Genomic DNA, 27,492 nt, shown 5'->3' with positions numbered 1-27,492 from the left:
TAGAGGAGGGTGGAAAACATTACAATTATTTCTGGGTTTTGCATCAAGTGACTTCACAGGCCACAAAAATATTCATTCGATTATGATAAAGAGTTTGTCAACAGTTTAATGTGATCACAGTTTGCTGTGACATTTCAGAATGACATATTGTGGTCACATTCAACTGTCACACAGTAGCACTGGACTAAATCTTAAATAAATTAATAAAAAAAAAAAAAAAGATCAATTTAATCTAAACAAAGACACCAATGCATGTGGAGGCGTACAATATATACAGCACAAGCCTCCAAAATACATTGATAACTTTATGACCATCTGCCTAATATTGCTTTTGTTCCCTGCTACAAACAGTCCTGACCTGTTAAACATTAACAGCATTAACTTATTTAGCAATTTGAGCTGCAGGAGCTCGTCTGTTGGATCGGACCACACGGGACAGCTTTCAATCCCCACTTGCATCAGTAAATTGGTAAATAGGTTCTGCTGAGGTTAATGCTACTGTAAGCAACATGGCTTCCATCTTTATTATTCTGCTTCTACAATAGCACATAATCCAGCATTTTATATTTTCTCCATGAAAAATTAAAAATACAGAGGCAGCTGTAGTGACAGGTGAAGAGCAGTTTTAATGGTTTTGTGGTATTTATTCACAGCAATGTGTCTCGGTATGTGGGAAGATCTAGCTGGCTGCGGGGTACAAGTCTGCGTTATTGCTGCCTCTTATAAAGCGCGACAAAGAGGAAGCCCCTCCGTTACTTGGGAGTCTTCGACATTCTTCAACTCGCTGTCCTCTGAGGCTCCTTTTATACTTTTCACTCGGCTCAGGGAGGGTAAAGAGTTGCTGTTCTCCTCATTATGCTCCAGCCAGGCCTTGTTAGGTTGCTCCACCTTCCTGCCATGTGCACTGCGACTGCAACATGGGTGCTGAACGGACAGCGACACTGGCAGTTGCGTTCGGAGCGCTTGCCTTCTGCTGGGTGCGGGATGTAAAGTCCGTCACCACACAGCTTAGAGGAGGGTGGAAAACATTACAATTATTTCTGGGTTTTGCATCAAGTGACTTCACAGGCCACAAAAATATTCATTCGATTATGATAAAGAGTTTGTCAACAGTTTAATGTGATCACAGTTTGCTGTGACATTTCAGAATGACATATTGTGGTCACATTCAACTGTCACACAGTAGCACTGGACTAAATCTTAAATAAATTAATAAAAAAAAAAAAAAAGATCAATTTAATCTAAACAAAGACACCAATGCATGTGGAGGCGTACAATATATACAGCACAAGCCTCCAAAATACATTGATAACTTTATGACCATCTGCCTAATATTGCTTTTGTTCCCTGCTACAAACAGTCCTGACCTGTTAAACATTAACAGCATTAACTTATTTAGCAATTTGAGCTGCAGGAGCTCGTCTGTTGGATCGGACCACACGGGACAGCTTTCAATCCCCACTTGCATCAGTAAACCTTGGCTGCCCACTACCCTGTCCTTGGTTCACTGCTGTTTCTTTCTTGGCCACTTTTGGTGGATACTGACCAGTGCAGACCAGGAACAGCCCACAAGAGCTGCAGTTTCAGAAATGTTCTTACCCTAGTCAACCTTTATCAAAGTCACTTAAATCTTTACGCAGGCCCATTTTTCCTGCTTCCTTTACATCACATTGGGAACAAAATGTTTACTTGCTGCCTAATATATCACATCCACTAACAGGTGCCATGATGAAGAGATAATCAGTGTTATTCACTTCACTGCTCATAATGCTGTAATGTCATAATGTTATTCCTGATCAGTATATACGTATGTGTGAAAAGTAAAGTCAGAATGTGTTGATCAGGAACAGTGGAATTGTGTGTGTTTCTTTGAAAACTCAGTTCACTGTAACTAATTCTGTAAAGTGATGATCTGTACAATGTTATTCTAAAACAGCAGCACTTCCTGGGTGTGGTCTTCTAGAGACGTGTTCCCTCATGTGTAAAGTTCAGCACATACAGCACTATTATACAGAATCCTCACAGAGCTGTGTTCAGAAATGACTCAACTCTACACCTTACTGTACATAGTGAGATACACAACACTGATTCTCACTGTAGTTACAGGTACTTTATATTCATCAGTAAATTCAGTGTACTTTTTTATATTCATGTTTAAGGCTTTAGTCTATTTATTTCTTAAGATAATGTTTCAGTGTGCTTAAAAATTACTTAAAATACTCCTTTATTATTTTCTTCTTTACAGCAGGCAGTTTTGCAGATAAAATTGGGCCAACAGATGAAGATGTCAATGGGAAGGAAACAGAAACTGTTACTCTCAAATGTTCATATGAGACAAACAGTCAATACATCCGGCTTTACTGGTACAAACAAAATCCAAACAGCGCACCACAGTTTTTACTGCTTAAAGGTGCAAGATCAGAAAGTGCAGAGAGCAAACCCACTGACACTCGATTAGAGTCCAAAACTACCTGGGACTCTACTGAACTTACTATCAGAGGTCTAAAGCTCTCAGATTCTGCTCTCTATCACTGCGCTCTTAGAGACGTAGCACAGTAATACAGAGTCAGTGAAAGACTGTACAAAAACACATCAAAGATATTTCCTTCACCTACTTGTTATCAGTAAACCACAGACACAAGAAACATTTGTGGTAACAGATGCAGCTGAATGAAATAGAAAGAAAACAAACAAAGGAATTAAAGATGCACAATACACATCAGTCACATTAAATTTCATTTACATTACAGTTAAATCAACATTTTCTCTTGTTTTCCGCATCAGTTACTGGAATTAAATTCCCTTTCATTCTTCCACATTCATGTGCATGTGTATAACAATTCGTTACTTTGCTGAATGTGAGCAGCTTTTCACTTCCTGAAAACAAAACTCATGGCTGAAAGACCCCACACATGAGCAGAATTGAATGTAGCTGCAGTAAAGTCCTGCTAAAGAGTTTCAGCTTAGAAAAGTCAGTATTTGTTGATTTCCATAGGTTCCAGATTTCAGTCATTAACTGCAAAGGATTTTCCTTATACTACTTATACTATATACAGTATTTAATTACCTTTTTACACAGCAGATCAAATACACTCCCTTTACCAACTTGTTTTCAGTTAATCACAGACAACATTTCTGTAAGATCTGCAATAAAAACTAATAATTAAATAAGAACAGAAATTGTTTACCAGTTACATGACATTCATAAATCTACTGTTTCAGTCCATCAAATTTATTGTTTCATCTGTTCATTTATTAAACTGAAATTTGCTGTTCGAACTTTTTTCAGATTGAACACACAACTTAATATAACATAAGAATATAATATAATATAATATAATATAATATAATATAATATAATATAATATAATATAATATAATATAATATAATGTCATTTAGACTTTATTGACAGTATTTTATTTATAGTGCAGCTTTTGTGAATTAGCTGCTAATGATGTAGTTTATAAAGTGCAGTGAGACTGAAAGTGATAATATAATATGTCTCAGAGCAAACCTGGGTATTTTTCACCACTCTTCTGTGCCTTGGTTCCTTGAGTATACAGTCATACACCTATAAAAGTGGTATCTCAGTGGATAAGTTGATGGGCTTCTGGCCTGAAAATCATGAGTTCAAATCTAAACTGCCACTGTTGGGCCCTTAAGTAAGGCCCTTAACCCTGAAATGCTTAGATGGATAACAGTGTGTTTCTCAATCTTTCACCACAAGATGGTGGAGTATGTTATTGTACAGTATTATGTTCCAAGTACTAGGACACATTCCACATCTTTGAATTTCTCAATTCTACTTTACACTAATTTAATATACATTTGTCTCCAGCATGGACAAGCACATTACTACTGCATGTTCATATTCTCTAGACATGTTGCATCCACAGTTTCATGTTTAGATGATAACCAGCTCTACTTCTACACACTTTTACAAAGCAGAATGATTTTATTACAGTCATGAGTCAGATGGCTCGGCTTGATGGTATCTTTCATGGTATTACTAAGAACAGCAGTTTTTTCCTTAACACAGTGGAACAACAAATTAGAAAAAAAAAAAAACATTTTTAATAAACAATATTTTTTATTATTATTCGAGACATTTACACTTTTGGCTGTAGACTCAAATATAATGACAGACTACAAGTTTTTATAATTACACAATTTTCCTGCTTACAGTTTGTATTTACTGACAGATAAACAACAATCTGTCAGTAACATTGGTGACTCTGTGATGTGATGCTGTGGGGTGGAGCTTCATGAACCTTTAGGATGTTAACAGGTTAAAGTACAGAACTTTTCACTGAACTAAGAGCCTTCATCATGTTCACTGTTATATTCATGTGTCTGTGGCTTTCACTAGGTGAGTTATACATTCATTTTATGATTTCAGAAATATTAAGTGTTGAATTAGTGATTATTTGGTCTGTGTGGTGTTTAGAAACAGTAGAATGTGAGTCTGACTGTATTTCTGGATTGACCGTGTTCTCTTCTCTATGACAGGTGACTCCACTGCAGATCCAATAGAACCACTTTCCACTCATAAAGTTGTAGATGAAGGAGAAAATGTGACTCTGTCCTGCAGTTATACAAAGTTTAGTGGTACAGTAAACAACCTGTTCTGGTACAGACATTATCCCAAAGCTTATCCTAAATTCCTTCTTTACATTGATCCATTTGGAGGTAAAACTAATCCCATGCCACCACGTCTGGATGCTGAAGTTGATAAAACTAATAAACAAGTGGATCTGATCATCTCCTCTGCTGCTGTATCAGACTCTGATCTATACTACTGTGCTCTGGAGCCCACAGTGACAGGAAATCCAGCTGCACTGTACAAAAACATTCTGTACAAAAAAAAAGTTCATGCCTTTTTAGGGGATTATCTTTTTCTCTCTCAATATAAAGAGTCTATACTCATGAGTTTCTCTGTTCTTCATCAGAACCTCACCTGCACCTGTTTATAATTAAAGTAACATATAATTAAAGATGTATATCGTTGATTTACCATAAACTGAAAGTACATAAACTTTAAAGTTTAATCATTTGCATGTTCTTCAATCCTCAAACCTACTGTATTCTCTCTATATATCATAGATACTGTATTTTAAACAATTAATTGATATACATAGTTCTACAAATTTATATGAAAAACTACCTCATAAAACAGATTAGTTTAGTATCAGATGATATCAGGTTTGAGGTTACTGACTCTGCACATTATAATCTATGAGTATGGGGTTTAGACGAGAAACAAATATATAACATGTCTTTTGGTTTTGTGTTTAACTAGAGATCTGAACTCACCCTCAGGAAAACACTCAACTAGGGGGTGGGTGTTGGATGGAGGAAACAGGGAGAGAAAAAAAACATGGATCCGTACTGCTACATAATAGTAAAGGACATTGTGTAGTATGATTAGGGTGCAAGTGGATGCTCCTAACATACTATAACACGATTTAGCTCATATGTTTAAAATCACCTGTTTCATATCAGCTTGTTATTCGAACTCATCACAGTTTTATTAGCTTTAAATTGCCTCAGCTTTTTTTATATGTATTGCAGGCATCAGTTTCAGTAATAATAGATATCTTTAAAAAGCAGTGCTGTTGATTAGGTCAAACATAAAACATTGTTTTTACTCTGTATTTTAATGAATCTCAGTAAATGTATTAATCACTCTTTTTTAATGTTAATGTCATTTTGGATACTGTTCCATCTGCTTCTACTGTGCTCTGATTATTGCATTGGTGGTTTTACCTTCTTCATTCATACAAAAGCCTGATGTAGTGTTTCAGTGAACCTGTTCATCACATTTACAGTTAAACATCATGATACCATGATCCAACACAGATCATACTAGTGACTCAGTTCACTGTCACTGATACTGTAAAGTGATGATCTGCAAAAAGTTATATTACAACAGCAGCACTTCCTGGGTGTGGCCTTCTAGAGACGTGTTCCCTCATGTGTAAAGTTCAGCACATACAGCACTATTATACAGAATCCTCACAGAGCTGTGTTCAGAAATGACTCAACTCTACACCTTACTGTACATAGTGAGATACACACCACTGATTCTCACTGTAGTTACAGGTAATTCATATTAATTTCTTTATTACATTTATTATGTAGAACCCATGTTTTTATTCATTTAAAAGTTTCTAAATTCATTTCTCAGTGTTTGTTTTGCAAAAGCTACTACACTTTTTATTTATTTAAATAATTGTATTTTCACAGCAGGTATTTCTGCAGATAAAATTGGGCCAGCAGTTAAAGATGTCGACATCATCATGAAAGAAACAGAAACTGTTACTCTGAAATGTTCATATGAGACAAAGAGTGATTACATTGATCTTTACTGGTACAAACAATATCCTAACAGCACACCACAGTTTTTACTGTATAAAGGTGCAAGATCAAGATCTAGTAAGGAGACCACTCCTGATGATCATCGATTGGAGTCAGAAACATCCATAGACTCTACTAAACTTATTATCAGAGGTCTAAAGCTCACAGATTCTGCTCTCTATCACTGTGCTCTTCAAGTTGTAACAGCTGCACAGTAATACAAAGTCATTGAAAGCCTTTACAAAAACCTAAGACTGGAATATAGGAAGCTTCTAAAACCACAGCAGATTAAAGGTGTTTGTTTTACCAAGTTCTCAGTTAACCACAGACACAAACAACATTTGGTGTAACAGATGCAACTGGGGAAAGATAAAATAATAATGAGGGATTAACCCCTATATTTTCATCACAGTAGTTTACAAATAAATCTACATTGTAAGATGTTCCAAAATATATTTTATGACATTTTCAGATCTTTTGTGTCAGGAGTAACTGCTTTGCACTGTGTTGAAATACATTCATGAATATATATCATTTTTCCCCATAAACCACTTTCATCAATTTTAATCTGTTCATTCATTCATTTGTTCATGTGTTTATACATGTACCTGTATATACTGTATGTACATTTGAACATCAGTATAAAGCTGTTACTGAAGATAAAGGGATGAATGTATATGGACAATTATAGACGTGGGACTCTGATAAAATCATTAGTGAAATAAATAAATGATGAATGAATGTACAGATGTTGGCTGCAGCTGCAGGACACTAAGCATTTGTTTATATTGTTTATATGGTAAAGGGGGTTGTATGTGATTAAACAGATTGGCGCAGAGAAATGGGAAGTTTTGGAACCAGGAGTTGGCGATCTTCAGCAATTGTATGGAACCAGTACGAGCCTCTTTGGAACCCCTTTGCCATTAGTTATTATGGATCAGTGGAGTGATGCATAATGAGCGTTAGCTGTGAAAGCCTTTGATAAGAATGGTGATAGTGTGAGTGCTGTGCAAAGGGAATTTTGGTGTCATTACCAGTTACTATTATTGTGTCCTGTATGCTCATGCGATTAAAACATGGGTGCATAATTTTAAAGAAACACCTCAACAAAGTGATGATGCGGGTTGTCGAATGTCGCAGTGAGGCCTCCTCGAGGTGGCATAAGGAAGAAACCTTGAGAGGAACCAGACTCAAGAGGAAACCCATCCTCATCTGGGTTGCACCGATGTCCATTTTTAGCAAATATAAGATGTTGCGGGGTACAGTGATGGTGATCAGAAGCGAAAAGTAGTCCTGAGTCAGTGTAGGAGACTGTTGACATTAACTACAGTCCAAATCCATCCGCAAAGCTCCTGTTCTTACTCCGGAATTTCATGGAACCACCCAAGGTGTTGATGAGAGACCGTCCCAAGCTGCACAGAGTGGCCTCCAGTCGAAGAGAACACTACCCAGAGGCAGGCCTGGACGAAGTGGGAAGATCCACGGAGAGGAGAGGGGCAGGAACAGTGGTCACTGGAGCCTCAGAAGCATGTTTAACTCAACCGAGAAATGTGCAACTGCAAACTTCTGTCACACAAAAATTCCTTGTAAGTGCAAACATACTTGGCAATACGGCTCTTTCTGATTCTGCTATATGTTGCCAATGGTATTAGCTTCCATTGCTATGCTGATGATACACAGTTGTATGTTTCAGCAAATCCAGATGTGGGCGATCAGCTTAACAATGTTAAGTATGTAAAGGACGTTAGACAGTGGATGTTTGATAAATTCCTTTTGCTTAACTCTGATAAGACAGAAGTACTTTTACTAGGACCACATGCAGGTAGAAGTAAACTTTCGGATTATGTAGCATCTCTGGACGGTGTTTCTGTCTCAGTATGTACAGCAGTCGAAGTCCTTTGTGTGATTATTGACTCTAGTCTTTCATTTGAGGTTCATGTGCAAAACATTACCAGGATTGCCTTCTTTCACCTTAAAAATATTGCTAAAATAAGAAATTTAATGTCACATGATCCAGAGATCCCTCATGTCCGTTTCCTTCTGGCTTTTACTTTTATTTATGCCTCCATGGCCGATCTTGTTGGAGTTGCTAACTCTTAATCACACTGTACAATGTCTAACTTTTATATAACAATAAAAATACTTCATCCGATTTAGTTAGCCTTCTATCACAATTTACTTCATATACAGTATCTTAACTATATAAATATCTTTATGATTTTATCTTATTGCTGCATTTGTGGTGAGTTACTCTGATGAGTTATTAGCAATATTAGACTGTGGTTTAAAGCTGCTCCTAGTAGATGTATTTGTCTTAAAAATGCTTGAACAAGTTAACAGTGTATAAATATCCTGTACGAAGTAAATATTTGTGTTACATTTTTCTCCTTGGTGAACACAAGATGGCGCAGTCACGTATCTTATTGTGGGAAAAGTACTAGAGCTCCACACAACCCTGCTTACATTCTCTGATGATGAATCCTCATTTTCACAATAAAACCTCTGTGATATAAACTACAGCTGTTCTTCTATCATACACACTGCACTAATATTATCCTCACTCCTGCCCTGATTACTCTTAGTAGCTCAACTCATTTATAGAGACACCATTCTGATAAAACTACACAACTGTCCACTTCACACTAAACTGTCATAAGAATAAATACTCATTAATACTCATAACTCATACTTTTATTAAAGCTGAGCATCAAGAGCTTTTACAGTCATTAAGAAGTAAATACAAAATATAAATCTCTATTAATTTCCTTATTCTTAATAAACATTGTTATTTAATAATTCTAGTATTAGGTGATACAGAATATCTGTTATAGCTGAACCCACTAATTTGGAGACATCACTAAAATACAGAACTGGTTTACTGTTAGTTTAAAAAGTTTATATTTTATTTGTCAAAAATGATTGTATTTACATAATTACACATGCCTACACTTTGTGTTTGCTGTCAGTAACACTGTTGATTTTGACATCTGATGCTGTGGGGTGGAGCTTCATGAACCTTTAAGATGTTCATATATTCAGACCTCAAAATATTTTCTTTTAGCTAAAACCTTCATCATGTTCACTGTTATATTCATGTGTCTGTGGCTTTTACTAGGTGAGTTATACACTGACTTTTTATTTCACAAAAACTTTAATGGAGATTTATATACTGTATTTTTCAGATTCATTTTGTAAAAGCTTAAAACTTGTGTTCTCTTCTCTATGACAGGTGACTCCATGGCAGATTCAATTAAACCAGTTTTCACTCATAAAGCTGTAGATGAAGGTGATGATGTTACTCTGTCCTGCAACTATGAAACAAGTGATACAGGCACCATCCTGCACTGGTACAGACAACAACCAAAATCTAAAACTGTGTTCCTTCTTTACATCGATCTGTTTGGAGGAAAAACTAAGCCCATGCCACCACGTCTGGATGCTCAAGTTGATAAAACTAATAAAGAAGTGGATCTGATCATCTCCTCTGCTGCTGTATCAGACTCTGCTCTATACTACTGTGCTCTGAGGCCCACAGTGACAGGAAATCCAGCTGCACTGTACAAAAACCTCTACACACTTTATTTAGCTAAAATACTTGATTGCAATTCAATCAGCGCTGACCTTGGTTTAGTCACTTCTATGAATTTTCTTTCCTCCAGAAAGAAATTTGACAGACTTCAAAAATATGTATTTTGTAATATTATATTGTGTTCCAACAGTTAAATGTGAACACAGTTTGCAGTGGTATTTTAACAAGACATATTGTGGTTACATGAACCTGTAAGACACTAACACTCCTTAGAGCACATGCAAATCCTACACAGCTGAATAAGAAACGCCACAATGTTTATGTGCTCAGTATTGGTATGAATTCCTCATGTTCTGTGTGGGAGCTTCGGAATATAAACATCATTTTAAAATCTCTAAATGGGAAATAGCGAGTATATAATCAATAGGCTTAAACAGCAATTATGAAATGGTTTATATAATAAATCTATGCAGGTACCATACCAATGTTGTACATTTAGTAGTGTATGTTGATGGGTTGCCAAATTAATAGAAAAGGTATTATCTGCTTCCCTTCATCATAATCTTCTCAGTATAACAAAAATGATTTATGGAGAATAAAAGCTAGAAAGACTCAATTCACTGTCACTGATACTGTAAAGTGACAAAATTATACTACAACAGCAGCACATCCTGGGTGTGGTCTTCTAGAGACGTGTTCCCTCATGTGTAAAGTTCAGCACATACAGCACTATTATACAGAATCCTCACAGAGCTGTGTTCAGAAATGACTCAACTCTACACCTTACTGTACATAGTGAGATACACAACACTGATTCTCACTGTAGTTACAGGTACTTTTTATTCATTAAATTATTCATTGTATTATCTAAAACAAAACTGAATTAAAGGTTTGGTTACAGTATGTTTAAAAAAACGTTTAAATATTTATTTTATGTATATATTTAATTACATTTTGTTCTTTACAGCAGGCAGTCTTGCAGATAAAATTGGGCCGATGGATGAAGATGCCAACACTGTGGGAAAATAATTAAACACTGTGACTCTGGAATGTTCATATGAGACCAGCAGTGATCGTATTTGGCTTCACTGGCACAAACAATATCCTAACAGCAGACCACAGTTTGTATTGCTTAAAGGTGCAAAGCGAGTAATTTCTGAAGAGTACAATAAAAGTGGATCTCGATTCAAAGCAGAAACCACATCAAACTCCGCTAAACTTACTATCAACAATTTACAGCTCTCAGATTCTGCACTTTATTACTGTGCTCTTGATTATGAAACACAGTAATACAGAGTCACTGAACGGCTGTACAAAAACCTAAAGTGTGTGAAAACCACAGGCGATGACAGATATTTCCTTTACCCACTTGATATCAGTTAACCACAGACACACACACAAAACTGTGGAAGCATTTCAACTGAAAAAGAAGTAGAGAATAAAACTAAAGAAAGATGAATATATGTATTAATTTTATATTCATACATTTATTTTCGTCCTTAGAAATATATTATATTATATATGTCCAGTGACTTGCAAACATTTAATAAGTTTCTTCTTGTATCAAAGAAGTTGAAATTTGTGCCATTTTCTTACACAAAACAACAAATATTTTATTTAAGAAACGTTAAATGCCTTTTTTTTTATCATAAAATGCCATAGAAATAAGATGCCTCATTGTTGAATTGTAATATGTTTTAAAACCTGACTGATCTCTGCATCTGTGTAAATCACATTCATCTCATTATTACACTGTGACCAACATTTTTTTGACCTCCTTATTGCCTTTCTTTCTTTAACTGAGGACTTGCTTCTGCTTCCATCTCAGTGCCTGCATCTGTGTTTACTTTACATCAGCTGCACAGCTGTTCTGTGGTTCCTCTGCCATGTTACCTGCAAATGGAACCACAGTAACTTCTGTCTCTCCTGCTTTGTCTCCTGTGGGTTGTTCTGCAGCAGCATCAGGGTTCCTCCCAACAGCTCCAGTCATGACCACAGGGGGTTTATCATGACAGACTCCATCATGGAGAGGGCGGATACATTCACAGTTGTCATGAATATGCATTAACATGCAGAAAAAAGGTGGAGCTTGAGGTGGAGAAGTTCAAATAGTCATCACTGTCATTTATTCGTAAGCTGTAGGTCTGAACTAAACCTTTAGGATCACAATGTTATTCCTCTTCTTGCTTTTCCTCACTCTTGCTGATATTGGTAAGTCTTATACATTAAACCTCATTTTTTTTTTTTATAATCCAGAAGAAGCACAGTTTCCAGGTAAGCTATTGACTTGTAATGTTTTATAGCAGAAGCTGCTGACATCAGCATTAAACCAGACCAAACCCATGTATTTTCAACTGAAGACAGCAACATCACACTGTCCTGCACATATACTGGATCAGATCATGATCTCCACTGGTATCAACAAAAACCTGAAACAAGACCAGAGTTTCTGCTTATGATTGATGAAGCTAGTGGACTTGTCACAGAGGCTCAACCTCCTCATCCTCAATTTTCCATCACAAATACAAAAACAGAGGAAAAGAAAGTGGATCTGCACATCTCCTCTGCTGCTGTATCAGACTCTGCACTGTACTACTGCGCTCTGAGGCCCACAGTGACAGGAAACCCAACTCCACTGTACAAAAAGCACTACACATGACTGCAGCAGATTCATGCTTTTCTCACTAGATGGAGCTGTTTACATGTTTATATTCACTTCCATGATATCGACTACACCTGTTCTTCTGTCATACACAATGTTTGTGTTATCTGAACTCCTGCTCTGTTTTTTCTTAGTAACGAGCCTCAGCTGTAATCTACACACTGTCAGCTTGATTTCACAGAACTCAAATTCTTATTAAATATTATTTCTTTACAAAAGCAATATACCTTACTGGGAAAAAAGTGTAAGCAAAGGGTTATTTTAAAGCAAACTAACCAACAAAGATGGGATTTGAACCCAGACCACAATGGATTAACAGTCCATCGCCTTAACCACTCAGCCATTGATTTTCTTTTTTTCTGCACGTTTTACGTGTTGAGTCTAACGCCATATACAGACAAAACGCTTAGTTGAAGTGGCATAGTGTTTTATTAGTTATCTAGTCTTGTGCTAATACCCTATCTAAATATTTTGCTTGTCAGATAAAGCAACAATTTTTTATGCTCACTAGATCAAAGTACCAATATATGACTCTCTGGATAAGGACGCCTGCAAAACACAGTAAAATGAATGCAAATAAAAACATCATGGAGTGTTGGCTAATAGAACGGCCTATAAACAGCATCCCAAACTTGAATTCAGGTGAATTTTTTTGCTGTGCTTTTGAATTCTTGGTTTGGTCGTGGCTCGAGTCCAGTGGTGCAGTTTCATGAAGGGCATCAAAATGACTAAGTATCTCATTCAAGTAGTTAATGTTTGGGCCATTGGAGCAAAGGATAACGCATCTGACTACGGATCAGAAGAGTCCAGGCTGGCTTGGCTCTTTTTGACCTTATGCATGATGCCACAGTTTGACACAATGAGATCAAAGGGATGTGTTTCAATGGATCCAGAGTTGGTCCTCATCTGACACAGCCCTTTGTGATCAGGTTTGGACGTCTGTTTCCCATATGGTCTAGCAGTTAGGATTCCTGGATTTCACCTGAGTTTGACTCCCGGTATGGTAGTATATGATCTTATTACCAAGATGGCGGCACGTGCACAACGCGAGGCCCAGCGTCTCTCCAGATTTTGCGATTTAGTAGCAATTTCTCCATCAACAGCAAGTTTATCCACGCAGAACAGGCTTGCACACATCTCATACAGCCGACAAGCATTAATAGACATCGGCAACACTCACAGATATGGACTTTCAACGGACTTTGAACTCCCTCGGGAAATCGCCCGAACACCGCGGACCACTGATCCAGCTCGGCCGACAACGAGACCACAGCGCCGGCGGTGAGACCGTAAACAAAGAAGGGGGAAGCGAGGCGGCATCAGGGCTAAGCTAAGGCTAAACCCGCATCAACCATCGATTCCACGTGTCTTCCTTGCCAATGTACAGTCTCTGGCTAATAAAATGGATGAGTTGCTGCTCCGGATATCATCACACAAACGGATTAAGGAATGTAATGTCATGATTTTTACAGAAACATGGCTCAACAACAACATTCCTAGCAGCGCCATTGAGCTCGGGAGTCGCAGTGTTTTTCGAGCGGACAGGACGACAGAGGACTCTGGTAAGCGCAGAGATGGAGGTCTGTGCATTTATGTTAACAACTCATGGTGCACGGACTCTACTGTTACTGAAAGTCATTGCTCTGTTCATTTAGAGTATTTGATGATTAAGTGCAGACCCTTTTATTTACCGAGAGAATTCTCAGCCATTGTTGTGACTGCAGTGTACATTCCGCCGGATGCTAATGCTAAGCTAGCTATGGAGGAACTGCATGCAGCTATCAGCAAACAGCAGTCTGCACATCCTGAAGGAGCTTTCATTGTTGCTGGAGATTTCAACCACTCCAACCTGAAATCTGTTCTACCAAAATTTCACCGCAATGTCTCCTGCTCTACCAGAGGGGACAAAACACTGGACCAGGTATACACAAACATACCTGGGGCATACACAGCCATTCCCCTCCCCCACTTGGGTCAGTCTGATCACCTCTCTTTGTTCATGCTACCCAAATACACACCACTGATTAAACGTGTGAAACCAGCTCTGAGGACAGTAAAAGGTATGGCCAGAGAGGGCCATTTATTCTCTACAACAACAGTTTCAGGATACTGACTGGAACATGTTTGCCACACAGGCCACACTGGACTCTCACACAGACATGGACATTTACACATCATCTGTTTTGGACCATATTAACACGTGCATTGACAATGTCACTACCGTCAAACACGTGAAATGCTTTCCTAACCAGAAGCCGTGGATATACTCTAAAGTCCTTCTCCTGTTGAAAGCAAGAGATGTTGCCTTTAAATCTGGCAGTGCAGAGGACTACAACAGAGCCAGGGCCAACCTGAAAAGGGGCATCAGGAAAGCAAAGCTCACATTTAAACTCCACATAGAAGAGCACTTCCACAACTCTGACCCCAGACGCATGTGGAAAGGCATCCAGTCAATCACAGACTACAAACCTACAGCTCAACCAACCAGTAGTGCCTTCCAACCGAACGAACTTAATCACTTTTTTGCTCGTTTTGACCAAAGCACAGGACATTTTACACCAACCACGGACTCTGCTACTGCTTACAGCCCACTTTCAATCTCAACAACGGACGTCTATTCAGTGTTTAGCAGATTGGATGCACGCAAGGCAGCTGGCCCGGATGGCATACCGGGACGTGGTCTCACAGCATGCGCTGGACAACTGGCACAGGTTTTTACTGACATTTTAAACCTGTCACTGGCCCAAGCCACGGTACCAACATGCCTGAAGACCACTACTATCGTAACAGTGCCTAAGCACTCAGCTGCTAAATGCCTGAATGACTTTCGCCCGGTTGCACTCACCCCCATTGCTATGAAGTGCTGAAGAGAAACTGGTAATGAATCACCTCACTGCGGGCCTACCACCTACACTGGACCCATACCAGTTTGCCTATTGCGTGAACAGGTCAACAGAGGATGCTGTTTCCACAGCTCTTCATTCAGCTCTCACCCACCTGGATAAAAGCAACACATACATCAGAATGCTGTTCATTGACTTTAGCTCTGCGTTCAATACAGTCCTCCCCACTGTACTGATCACTAAGCTCAGTGAACTGGGTATCTGCACCTCCACTTGCAAATGGATTCTGGACTTTCTCACCAACAGACCTCAATCTGTCAGGTTGGGAAACCAGGTATCCTCAACCCTCATTCTGAACACTGGCATACCGCAGGGCTGTGTTCTGAGCCCACTGCTCTACTCCCTGTTCACCCACGATTGTGCTCCTCTGTATAACTCCAACATCTTCATCAAGTATGCAGATGACACCACCGTGGTTGGCCAGATCGAAAGCAATGACTACAGGGAAGAGATCCGTAATCTGGCAGCATGGTGTGGCACCAACAACCTGACTCTCAACGCCACAAAGACCAAAGAGCTCATTGTGGACTTCCGGAAATCCAACAGCGGGAGACATCTACCAGTCAACATCAATGGAACTGAGGCGAGTCTCCAGCTTTAAGTTCCTGGGAGTTCACATCTCTGAGGATCTGTCCTGGCAGAAGAACACGTCAGCTCTGGTAAAAAAAGCACAACAACGCCTGTACTTCTTGAGAAGTCTCAAGAAATCTCATCTGTCCCAGGGGATTTTAACGAGTTTCTACCGTTGCATCATTGAGAGCATCCTGACCAACTCCATCACTGTATGGTACGGAGGCTCCACTGTGTGTGAACGTAAAGCACTGCAAAGGCTGGTCAAAACCGCCCAACGCATCACTGGCACCCAACTACCTGCCATTGAACACCTTCACCACAGCAGATGTCTGAGGAAGTGTTGCAGTTCAACAGTGTAAAGCACACACAGTGCTTTGTCCTCTATGGTTTGGTGAGGTAACAGCACTGACACATCTTTGACGTCAGTTCCGGTTTCCTGTTGTTGAACTGCTCACCGGGAATTGTGTTTGTATCGGCGTTTTAAATTTTTTATAGTTCGTTTTTTCTCACTTTTTTGCGCTTTAAAATATCAAAATATCGTTTTGATTTCCTGCATCCTTCACTTTCCGTTGGCTCCGTCTCGACTATTTTTGCTGTCGGAAGAGCGCTTTTTTCCCTGTCTGAGGATTTGAAAGCAGTGAGTGAAGGACATTCACCAGAACTACAAACACACACTACAGTAAACACATTAAGGTACGTAATTTCTCTATTATGGCGAACATCCAGTTCACTCAGTGTGTGAAGTGTGACATGTTTAGTCGGTCTTTCTCTGTTGTTAGCGATAATTTTATCTGTGAGAAGTGTAAGCTAGTTTGCTCTTTGACGGAGAAGATCTTAGCATTAGAGGAGCGCATCCAGAGTCTAGAGAGAAGTAGTGAGTGTGAGAGCAGTCCAAGTTCTGCAGGGGAAAGTCTGGATGCCCTAGGTGAAGGTACTATTCCCCCGACTCCGGCATTAGAGCCCTCGCAGCGGGGCGAATGGGTGACGACTCGGCGGCATACTCGCAAACCCAAAGCTAACGCTAAGGCTCGCCCACGGGAGCACCATTCCTCTCCGCTTCGCGTGTCCAACAGGTTTGCTCTCCTCAGTGAAGCACCCGCTGAGAAACCTGAAAGAGCTCTGGTTTTAGGAGACTCCATTCTGAGGCACGTGAAACTAGCTAGACCTTTAGGGGCACCAGCAGCACAGGTTATGTGTATACCGGGAGCCAGGGCGCCGGACATAGCAGGTCAGCTTAGATTCTTAGGAAAGCACAGGTTCTCTAAGATAGTTTTTCACACAGGAGCTAATGATATACGCCTTCGACAGTCAGAGGTTACTAAGAGTAATATTATAGAGGTGTGTAAATTAGCGAAGGCAATGTCCGATGCTGTAGTATGCTCTGGCCCCATCCCAATGCGACGTGGCGATGTAGCCTACAGCAGGTTATGGTCGCTGAACTGCTGGATGTCCGAGTGGTGCTCCAAAAACAATGTGGGCTTCATTAATAATTGGAGCATTTTTGAGGGCAAGGCTGGCCTGTTAGGGCAGGACGGTGTCCATCCCACCCGGGAAGGTGCTGCTCTCATTTCTTGTAGTATAGGTCATAGTCTCAGAACAGCACTAGTTAACAAGTGACTGTCTAGAGCCAAGGCCAGGGAGCAGACAGACAGGCTAAACCGACCGTCTGCTAGCTGCACAGAGTCGTCACTCAGGATCCACCATATTGAGACTGTGTCTGTCCCCCGAGCAAAACCAAAATATAGGAATTATCAGAAAGTCTGTTTAAGTAACCTGATTAACATTAAATTAAATAGGACTGAACGCACAGCCAGCACCTCTGATCTAAAAATAGGATTGTTGAATATTAGATCTCTCACGTCAAAAGCGCTTACTATAAACGAAATTATTACCGACCAGGAGTTTAATATAATGTGTTTGACAGAAACGTGGATTAAATCGAATGAATATGTAGCATTAAATGAGGCGAGTCCTCCTGGGTATAGTTACATACACCAACCCCGTCTAAATGGCAGAGGAGGTGGAGTAGCAGCTATTTATAATAATAATCTAAACGTCACACAAAAGACTAAACACAAATGTAAAACATTTGAAGTTCTCTACACCAACATAAAATATTCAGTGTCCGAAAGCAGGTCAAGTCAGTTAATTCCACTAATTATTATTTATAGACCCACAGGGCCCTACTCTGATTTTCTGATAGAATTTGCAGATTTCATTACAAATCTAGCTACTTCTTTAGACAAAGCATTAATTGTTGGAGACTTTAATATTAATTTTGATAATCAGGAAGACTCCTTAAGAGCAGCAGTTGTGTCCATTCTAGATTCAGTCGGAATTAATCAGAATGTTATAGGACCCACTCATAGTGGTGGACACACTCTCGACTTGTTGTTAACATTTGGATTAAAAATAAAAAACTTAGTCATAATTCCACAGTCTGAAGCTATTTCAGACCATTATCTAATCTCGTTTAAAATTTGCCTTAGTCATCGCATTTCTACGTCACCACGTTACCGTGTTAAGCGTACTTTCACGTCAGCTACAGCAGCGCGTTTTATTAATTATCTTCCGATATTACGATATTAGATAGATCTCCGTCAGACCCGCAGAGCTCGACTGGGCCACTGAACATCTAGAAACAACGTTACGTTACACTCTAGATGATGTAGCTCCCTTAAGACCAAAATGATCAGGGAGAAAAATTAGCACAGTGGTATAATGATCATACGCGCACCTTAAAACAGAACACTCGAAAACTAGAGCGTAAATGGCGTCAAACAAAATTAACAGTATTTCAAATAGCATGGAAGGAGAGCCTCCTAAATTATAGAAAATCTCTTAGTGCTGCCAGATCAGCATATTTCTCCACCCTCATAGAAAATAACAAGCATAATCCTAGATTTTTATTCAGCACGGTAGCAAAATTAACAGGAATAAAAGCACTGCGCTAACATGCACACCATCAATAGGTAGTAATGATTTCATGAACTTTTTTAATAATAAAATTGAAAACATCAGGCAAGAAATCCAGGCGGTTAATATAAATCCAAATTATTTTACAAGTAACCCTGTAGACAGCAGTGTCATTATAGCAGACAATCAATTACAAAGCTTCACTACTATTCATGAGAGTGACTTAATTTCATTAATCTCCTCATCAAAATCATCAACCTGTATTCTCGATCCCTTGCCTACTAGTTTCTTTAAACAGATAGCTCCAGAGGTAATCAAACCTGTTTTAAAAATAATTAACTCTTCCATTAGCACTGGTTATGTACCGAAATCCTTCAAACTGGCAGTTATCCACCCCCTTATTAAGAAACCTGACCTTGACCCATGTCAGTTGTCCAACTACAGACCGATATCAAATCTCCCCTTTATATCCAAAATTTTAGAAAAGGTTGTAGCACAGCAGTTATGCTCACATCTGCTTATGAATAACATTTTGAAATGTATCAGTCAGGATTTCGGCCTCATCATAGCACAGAGACGGCGCTAGTTAAGGTGGTAAATGACCTGTTATTGGCCTCTGATCAGGGTTTTGTCTCCTTACTTGTTTTGCTCGACCTTAGTGCAGCTTTTGACACCATTGATCACACTATACTGCTTGCTAGACTTGAGAATGTTGTAGGAATAAAGGAACAGCTCTCTCTTGGCTCAGGTCTTATTTGACTGATCGCTATCAGTTTGTGGATGTAAATGGTGAGTTCTCCACGCTCTATGAGGTAAAGTTTGGTGTTCCTCAAGGATCTGTCTTAGGCCCACTGCTTTTCTCTTTATATATGCTGCCTCTTGGTGAAATTATTCATAAACATGGGATTCGCTTCCATTGCTATGCTGATGACACACAGCTGTATATTTCAGCAAAGCCAGATGAGAGAGATCAGCTTAACAATGTTGAGAAGTGTGTAAAGGACATTAGACAGTGGATGCTTAATAACTTTCTTCTGCTCAACTCAGATAAGACGGAAGTACTTTTACTAGGACCACATGCAGCTAGAAGTAAACTTTCCGATTACGTAGCATCTCTGGATGGTGTTTCTGTTTCAGCATGTACGGCTGTCAAAGACCTTGGTGTGATTATTGACCCGAGTCTTTCCTTTGAGTCTCACGTGAATAATATCACCAGAATCGCCTTCTTTCACCTTAGAAATATTGCTAAGATTAGAAATATGATGTCGTTACAGGATGCAGAAAAACTGGTTCATGCTTTTGTTACTTCTAGATTAGACTACTGTAACGCTTTACTGTCTGGGTGTGCGAGTAAGTGCATCAATAAGCTTCAGTTAGTCCAGAATGCAGCAGCAAGGGTCCTCACTAGATCTAGGAAATACGACCACATCACCCCTGTTTTAATCAGTCTACACTGGCTCCCAATCAAATCTCGCATTGATTATAAAATATTACTACTGACGTATAAAGCACTTAACGGTCTCGCACCAAGTATCTGAGTGAACTTCTGTACCAGTATGATCCTCCACGCCTACTTAGATCAAAAGGTGCTGGCTATCTGTTGGTTCCTCAAATAATGAAGACTACAGCAGGGGGCAGATCTTTCTCTTATAAAGCCCCACAGTTATGGAACAGCCTTCCAATCAGTGTTCGGGACTCAGACACAGTCTCAGTGTTCAAGTCGAGGTTGAAAACTTATTTATTTAGTCAAGCTTTTTATCAGTAGATTTCTCTTAGGTAAAGGCACAGATCTGGAGGAACATGGATATAGAGTGTTTGGTGAACTGGTATATTTGTATGCTGTCGTCCCTCACATTCACACGTTCACTCAGGTTTGTTGACGGTGGTGTGGTGGGTCGTCTCTTATCCCAGAGATCCCTCATGTCTGTGTTACCTTCTGGTTCTCCCTTTTAGTTATGCTGCCATAGCGAGTCTTGCGAGTCCAAACTGCACAGTGACATTAACTTTCGTACACCAATAGTTACACTTAATAATCCATATCCTTCTCTTCCCGTCACCCTCTCTCTCTCTCTCTCTCTCTCTCTCTCTCTCTCTCTCTCTCTCTCTCTCTCTCTTTCGGTCGAGTTAAACATGCTCCTGAGGCTCCAGTGACCAGTGTTCCTGCCCCTTTCCCCTCCTTGGATCTTCACACTTCTGTGCAGCTCGGGACGGTCTCTTAATTCCGGAGTAGAACAGGTGCTTTTGAGGACGGATTGGACTGTAGTTGGTGTCGGCGGTCTGCTGCACTGACTCGGGAGTGCAGTTTGTTTCTGATCATCATCACTGTACCCCACAACATTGTATATCTGCTTCAAATGGACATTTGGTGCAACCCAGATGAGGATGGGTTCCCTCTTGAGTCTGGTTCCTCTCAAGGTTTCTTCCTTATGCCATCTCGGGGAGTTTTTCCTTGCCACAGTTGCTCATCAGGGACAAACATACTTACAAAGAACATATTTATGTTTAATCACCACATTATCTGTGTAAAGCTGCTTTGAGACAATGTTCATTGTTAAAAGCGCTATACAAATAAAATTGAATTGAATTGAATTGAATTGCGCAGAGCTCACAACATCATCAAGGACTTTTCACATCCCAGTCATAAACTGTTTAACCTCCTTCCATCACGAAGGAGATACAGGAACTTACGCACCAGAACCAGCAGGTTCAGGGACAGCTTTTTTCCATCCACCATCACATTACTGAACTCTACACTACACCGCTAATCTCTACAAACAAACACAAACAAAAGACTGTATATAACCTCTGTACAATACATGTACATACTACATATTATATCTTTTTCACTCCTCAGTACATCTGATCTTTTTATATCTGTATGTATATTTATCACTACTGTACATTCTGTCCAACATTTCACATTCATTTGTGTATATATATATATATATATATATATATATATATATATATATATATATATATATATATATATATATATATATATATATATATATATATATATATATATATATATATATATATATATATATATATATATATATATATATATATATATAGTAGACTGTTTATTTAGCTTGCTACTCCTTAAATGCCATAATCTTGTGATCTGTAACCTTTCATTTCTGCACATTTTTCTTAATTACTGTACGCCTTCATATTTATTCACTGTACTCCTGAATGTCCACACATCTCTGCACTGAAATAGCCTTAATATTTATTTACTGTATATACTTTCACATATTAAAATATTACACATACTAAAACCTCAAAACATAAATACGAAAAAGTACACTGAATTACCTGGTGAATAGGAATTACCTGTAGCTAGAGTAAAAATCAGTGTTGTGTATCTCACTATGTACAGTAAGTTGTAGAGTTGAGTCATTTCTGAACACAGCTCTGTGAGGATTCTGTATAATAGTGCTGTATGTGCTGAACTTTACACATGAGGGAACACGTCTCTAGAAGACCACACCCAGGAAGTGCATGGGATAAATTAGTGTGAACGAGTGTGTAAAAGGGTTTGTGCATTGTGTTCTACAGAGGGCTAATATCTAATTCTGAGGGCATTCTTTTATTACACTCAGGTTACCTCAGTACAGGCTTTAAAGCCACTATGATCCTGACCAGTGAAAAATGGTTACCAAAGGATTAATTATGTCCACTAAAGATGCAACATGTGCCAACAATATAAACTATTTTTAGTAAGAAAGAGAGAATCCCCAAAAAAGGCAACTAAATGTTTTGTACAGTACGTTTTTGTACAGTTCAGCTGGATTTTCTGTCACTGTAGGCACCAGAGCACAGTAGTATAGAGCAGAGTCTGATACAGCAGCAGAGGAGATGATCAGATCCACATTATTTTCCAGATTTTTACTTGTTTTATTAAGTTTAATGGACAATCCTGGATGTGGTGGTTGAGGCTCTGTGACATGTTCACTCTTCATCTTCATTAATCAGCAGCAGAAACTCTGGTCTTGATAGGACAGTATGATGTTGCTGCCTTCAGTTACAGATAAAGTGTTTTATTCTGGTTTAATGCTATTTTCAGCAGCTTCTGCTATAAATAAAAAAAAAACAAAAAAAGCCCTTGTAGCCACATAGAGGGTGGCTTGCCTTGGCAAAAGTGGGCATGAGCCGCGAGGAGAGCGCTCTCCTCGAAGAGTCCTAATACTTGGCCCATAATAGATGCAAAAGTGCAGATAAATATCTAGCATATTTACAGTGCTGATAACTATCTAGCATATTTTCAGCAAGTGGTATATCTATTTATTTCTTAAGAAATTTGTGTGTGCCTCAAAATTTCTCTAAATATTTACTTTATTTCCTTTTTTACAGCAGGCAGTTTTGCAGATAAAATTGGGTCAATAGATGAAGATGCCAATGTGAAGGAAACAGACACTTTTACTCTGAAATGTTCATATGAGACAAGCAGTGAAAACATTATGTTTTTGTGGTTGAAACAATATCCTAACAGCACACCACAGTTTTTACTGCTTAAAGGTGCAAGATCATATAGTTCTACAGAGCGCAAACCCACTGACACTCGATTAGAGTCCAAAATTACCAGCGACTCTACTGAACTTACTATTAGGGGTCTAAAGCTCTCAGATTCTGCTCTTTATCACTGTGCACTTAGAGACATTACACAGTAATACAGAGTCAGTAAAAGACTGTACAAAAACACATCAAAGATATTTCCTTTACCTACTGTTTATCAGTAAACCACAGACACAATTGTGGTAACAGATGCAGCTGAATGAAACAGAAAAGAAGAAAAAATATATTACACATTACTATACATTAACCACATTACCTTTACTATATACATTTGATTGCATTCATTGACATATTCATTTTTTTTTCTGGTTAATTGTAATCAATCTTTCTGTCTTCCTTCATTCATGTGCATGTGTATAAAATGCAAATTACTTTCCTAAATGTGGGCAACTTTTTACTTCCTGAAAAAACAATAAACAATGAAGGTGGAAAGACTTATAAATGAACAGAGCTTAAATGCTTCAACTCAGTATTTGGAGAAGTCCATGGGTTCCAAATTTCATGAGCATCATTATTGTTTTATTTCAAATCATTTGTAGCAATGTACAGAGGTAAAACTTTAAAAATGACCACTATCCAGTCTTTATTGTCCACTGGTATAAATTCATGGCCTTTAAGTGTAGTGCATAGTATTGTTGAAGCAGAATGAATTAACAAAATGAATGAATTCTGTAACACAATAATCTGTCAGGCCGCTTTTACAGTATGAGATGAAGCAGAGTTGTGATGAATATGAATAAATAAAAGTGGGCGGAGCTACATGTGGAGACATCAGAGACAATCTCACATACACAACCCTGATATTTATTTCTAAAGCTGGAGGTCTGAAATAAACACTCAGGATCACAATGTTACTCCTCTTCTTACTTTTCTTCACTATTGCTGATATTGGTAAGTTTTATATTACACATGAAATTATTCATTTTAATGAACAGAAACTTGAATTCATTATTGAAAAAATGGTCATGATATAATTGTCATTTATTTTATAGTAGAAGCTGCTGATATCAGCATTAAACCAAAAGAAAGCACTTTATCTGTAACTGAAGGCAGCAACATCACACTGTCCTGCACATATACTGTATCAGTTTACAGTCTTCACTGGTATCAACAAAAACCTGGATCAAGACCAGAGTTTCTGCTGCTGATTGATGAAAGAAGTGAACATGTCACAGAAGCTCAACCACCTCATCCACGATTGTCCATAAAACTTGACAAAACTAATAAGAAAGTGGATCTGCACATCTCCTCTGCTGCTGTATCAGACTCTGCACTGTACTACTGCGCTCTGACGCCCACAGTGACAGGAAACCCAACTCCACTGTACAAAAAGCACTACACATGACTGCAGCAGATTCATGCTTTTCTCACTAGATGGAGCTGTTTACATGTTTACCTCTGCATGCTCAATCCACCAAGCAGCCAGACTCAGTAACTGAATGAAAAGAAATGAAACAGTAGTTCTCGTCTTAGTGATTCTTAGGTAATGATGGGCAGCAGAGCCGTTTTATTAAGAATGATAATAACATTTAAATTGTATCAATCCAATGACAATGAATAAAAATATAGATGTGAGAAAGACAGGTAGGACAGGCAGCACATCAGGCCACAGGGAAGAAGTGAGAAAATAAAAAACAAATACAAACACCTAGTAAATACTGTATCACTGCAACCTTCACTCAATCCAGCAATATAAAACATATATGAAAGTAATAAAAAAAATCAAAACCTGCAATAGTTTACTCATTTTATTATATATTTTAGTGTAGAGCAGAGATGCCCAAACTAGGGTCCGCAGGCCAAAGTTGTCCCCAGATGACCTTTGATTTGGCTCTTCATGTCATATCTGATTAAAGGATAAAAAAGAGGAAGGAGGATTCCATTGCCACATAAATTTATATCTAAGTAAGGATTATTTTTTTTGTTTTACTTTTTAAGCTGCAAAAAAAAATTGCAGTACCTTCTTCTGTGAGCAAACTTTCAGTCAAAACTTTTGAATATAAGGACCAGTTTTATGTCTCTCATTAGAGGACACTGATATTGCAGGCGTATGGCTTTATTGTTTATAGCTTGAATCGTTGTTTTTAACTCTTTAATACTGTTAATGAAATTGTTTCTATGTTTGCATTGTGCTATGAATTATTGAACTAGAAAGTGCAGAAAATAAAACTACATTAGCTGAGCTGTTTTCTATTTATTTATTATTTAATATCTAAATATAATGAATTGATAAATGAAGGGGAATCATGGCAACTTTTATTTAAATAATCATTTTGGTCCACAGCCCTCAATCAAGTTTAATTTTTCAGCACTTCATAAGAAAAAGATGAGGTGTAGTCACATCAGTTCTGACATCAGGTTGGGTAACAATCCATTATTTTAAAGATTTCATTAAAATCAGTGGTAAATGATGATAATACAGTTTAGAATATGCTGGTAATAATGAAGGCTTTGATTTTAATATGCAGCATTTAATAATGACTTTGATTAAAATGTGGACAGAGTCCCCATGTGATGCTGAATGTAAAACCAGTGTGTTTCAGTAAGAATCAACAGTCTGTCAGTAACATTGGTGACTCTGTCATGTGATGCTGTAGGGAGGAGCTTCATGAACTCTAATCATGTTAACTGGTTAGAGCACAGATTATCTTCATTCAGCTAAAACCATTCATCATGTTCACTGTTATATTCATGTACCTGTGGCTTTCTGTAGGTGAGTTATACATAGATTTATTTTATTATGTTAAATAATGATTTAATCATATTTTTTTTTCTGGATATTAATACGAGGTATGTAGATTGATTGTGTAAAGGTTAAAAACATTATATTCTCTTCTCTATGACAGGTGACTCCATGGCAGATTCAATAAAGCCACTTTTTACTCATAAAGCTGTAGATGAAGTTGATAATGTTACTCTGTCCTGCAGATATGAAATCACTGGTACAACAACCTACAACCTCCACTGGTATAAACAATATCCAAAATCTAAACCTAAGTTCCTTCTTAATATTATGCAGACTGGAACTCTAGTTTCCAATAAACCAGCACGAATGGATGCTAGAATTCGTGGAGATGAAGTGGATCTGATCATCTCCTCTGCTGCTGTATCAGACTCTGCTCTATACTACTGTGCTCTGGTGCCCACAGTGACAGGAAATCCAGCTGCACTGTACAAAACCTCTACACTGTTTTGTTAAAGTATATTGAAGGAAGTTCTGACAAATATTTTGAGAAGTTTAAATACCCTTTTTAAGGATTCTCTCTTGTGTTTGTAAAAAGAATATATTGTTGGTACATGCATTAATTCTTTATTAAATTATCTACACGGGTCATTTCTGTGCATTCAGTTACACCCTGAATGAGATATCAGTCCTTTGCAGAACCCCATGCACAAACCCTTTCACACACTCATTCACACTTAAATTTATCCCAGCAAATTTCCTATAGTCATGTTTTTTAGAAACACACACAGACACGGGGTGAAAACACAGAACTTTACATAAACTGACAATAACTTCAGCACACACACACCTCCGTTAACCTGCTGAAGTGCACTTGAATTGTGCATTGCTAGAATTGTGTTCAGGGCTGAAGTGTGATTTATTTTCACTGTGAATGTCACACTTTCATCACATTGTTGCATTTGTGGTGAGTTGGAGAAATTATTATCAATATTAGACTGTTTTATTTTTTTTTTTTTGTGGCTCCTAGTAGATGGATTACTGACTTTAAATTGCTCCTGGGTTTGAAAATGTTAGCAATGTGTGTATGACCTGTCAACACAGTCTCACCCCACATCGTCACATATCGACGTTGCCTCGTTGCCTCTGATGGCGTCGACATCCGCGGCAAAAGGTACCCTCTTTGCGTCGCTTTTCAACGTAGATGGCCGTCCTATACACTTCAATGCAAATCCCTCATCTTCGGATTTTGACGCGGCCGGGGGTCAACCAACGAATCTGCCGTAT

General features: G+C 38.4%; 1 pseudogene; it reads right to left on the bottom strand.

The window, feature by feature from the left end:
* Positions 1 to 27,492, bottom strand: part of LOC124377346 — a 93,261-nt pseudogene that overhangs the window by 18,382 nt on the left and 47,387 nt on the right.

This window comes from Silurus meridionalis, chromosome 23 (genome assembly GCF_014805685.1).
Source record: "Silurus meridionalis isolate SWU-2019-XX chromosome 23, ASM1480568v1, whole genome shotgun sequence".
In the NCBI taxonomy this organism is placed as follows: domain Eukaryota; kingdom Metazoa; phylum Chordata; class Actinopteri; order Siluriformes; family Siluridae; genus Silurus; species Silurus meridionalis.
The sequence above is the reverse complement of the archived record's forward strand: the minus strand, read 5'-3'. Positions and strand labels throughout refer to the sequence as shown.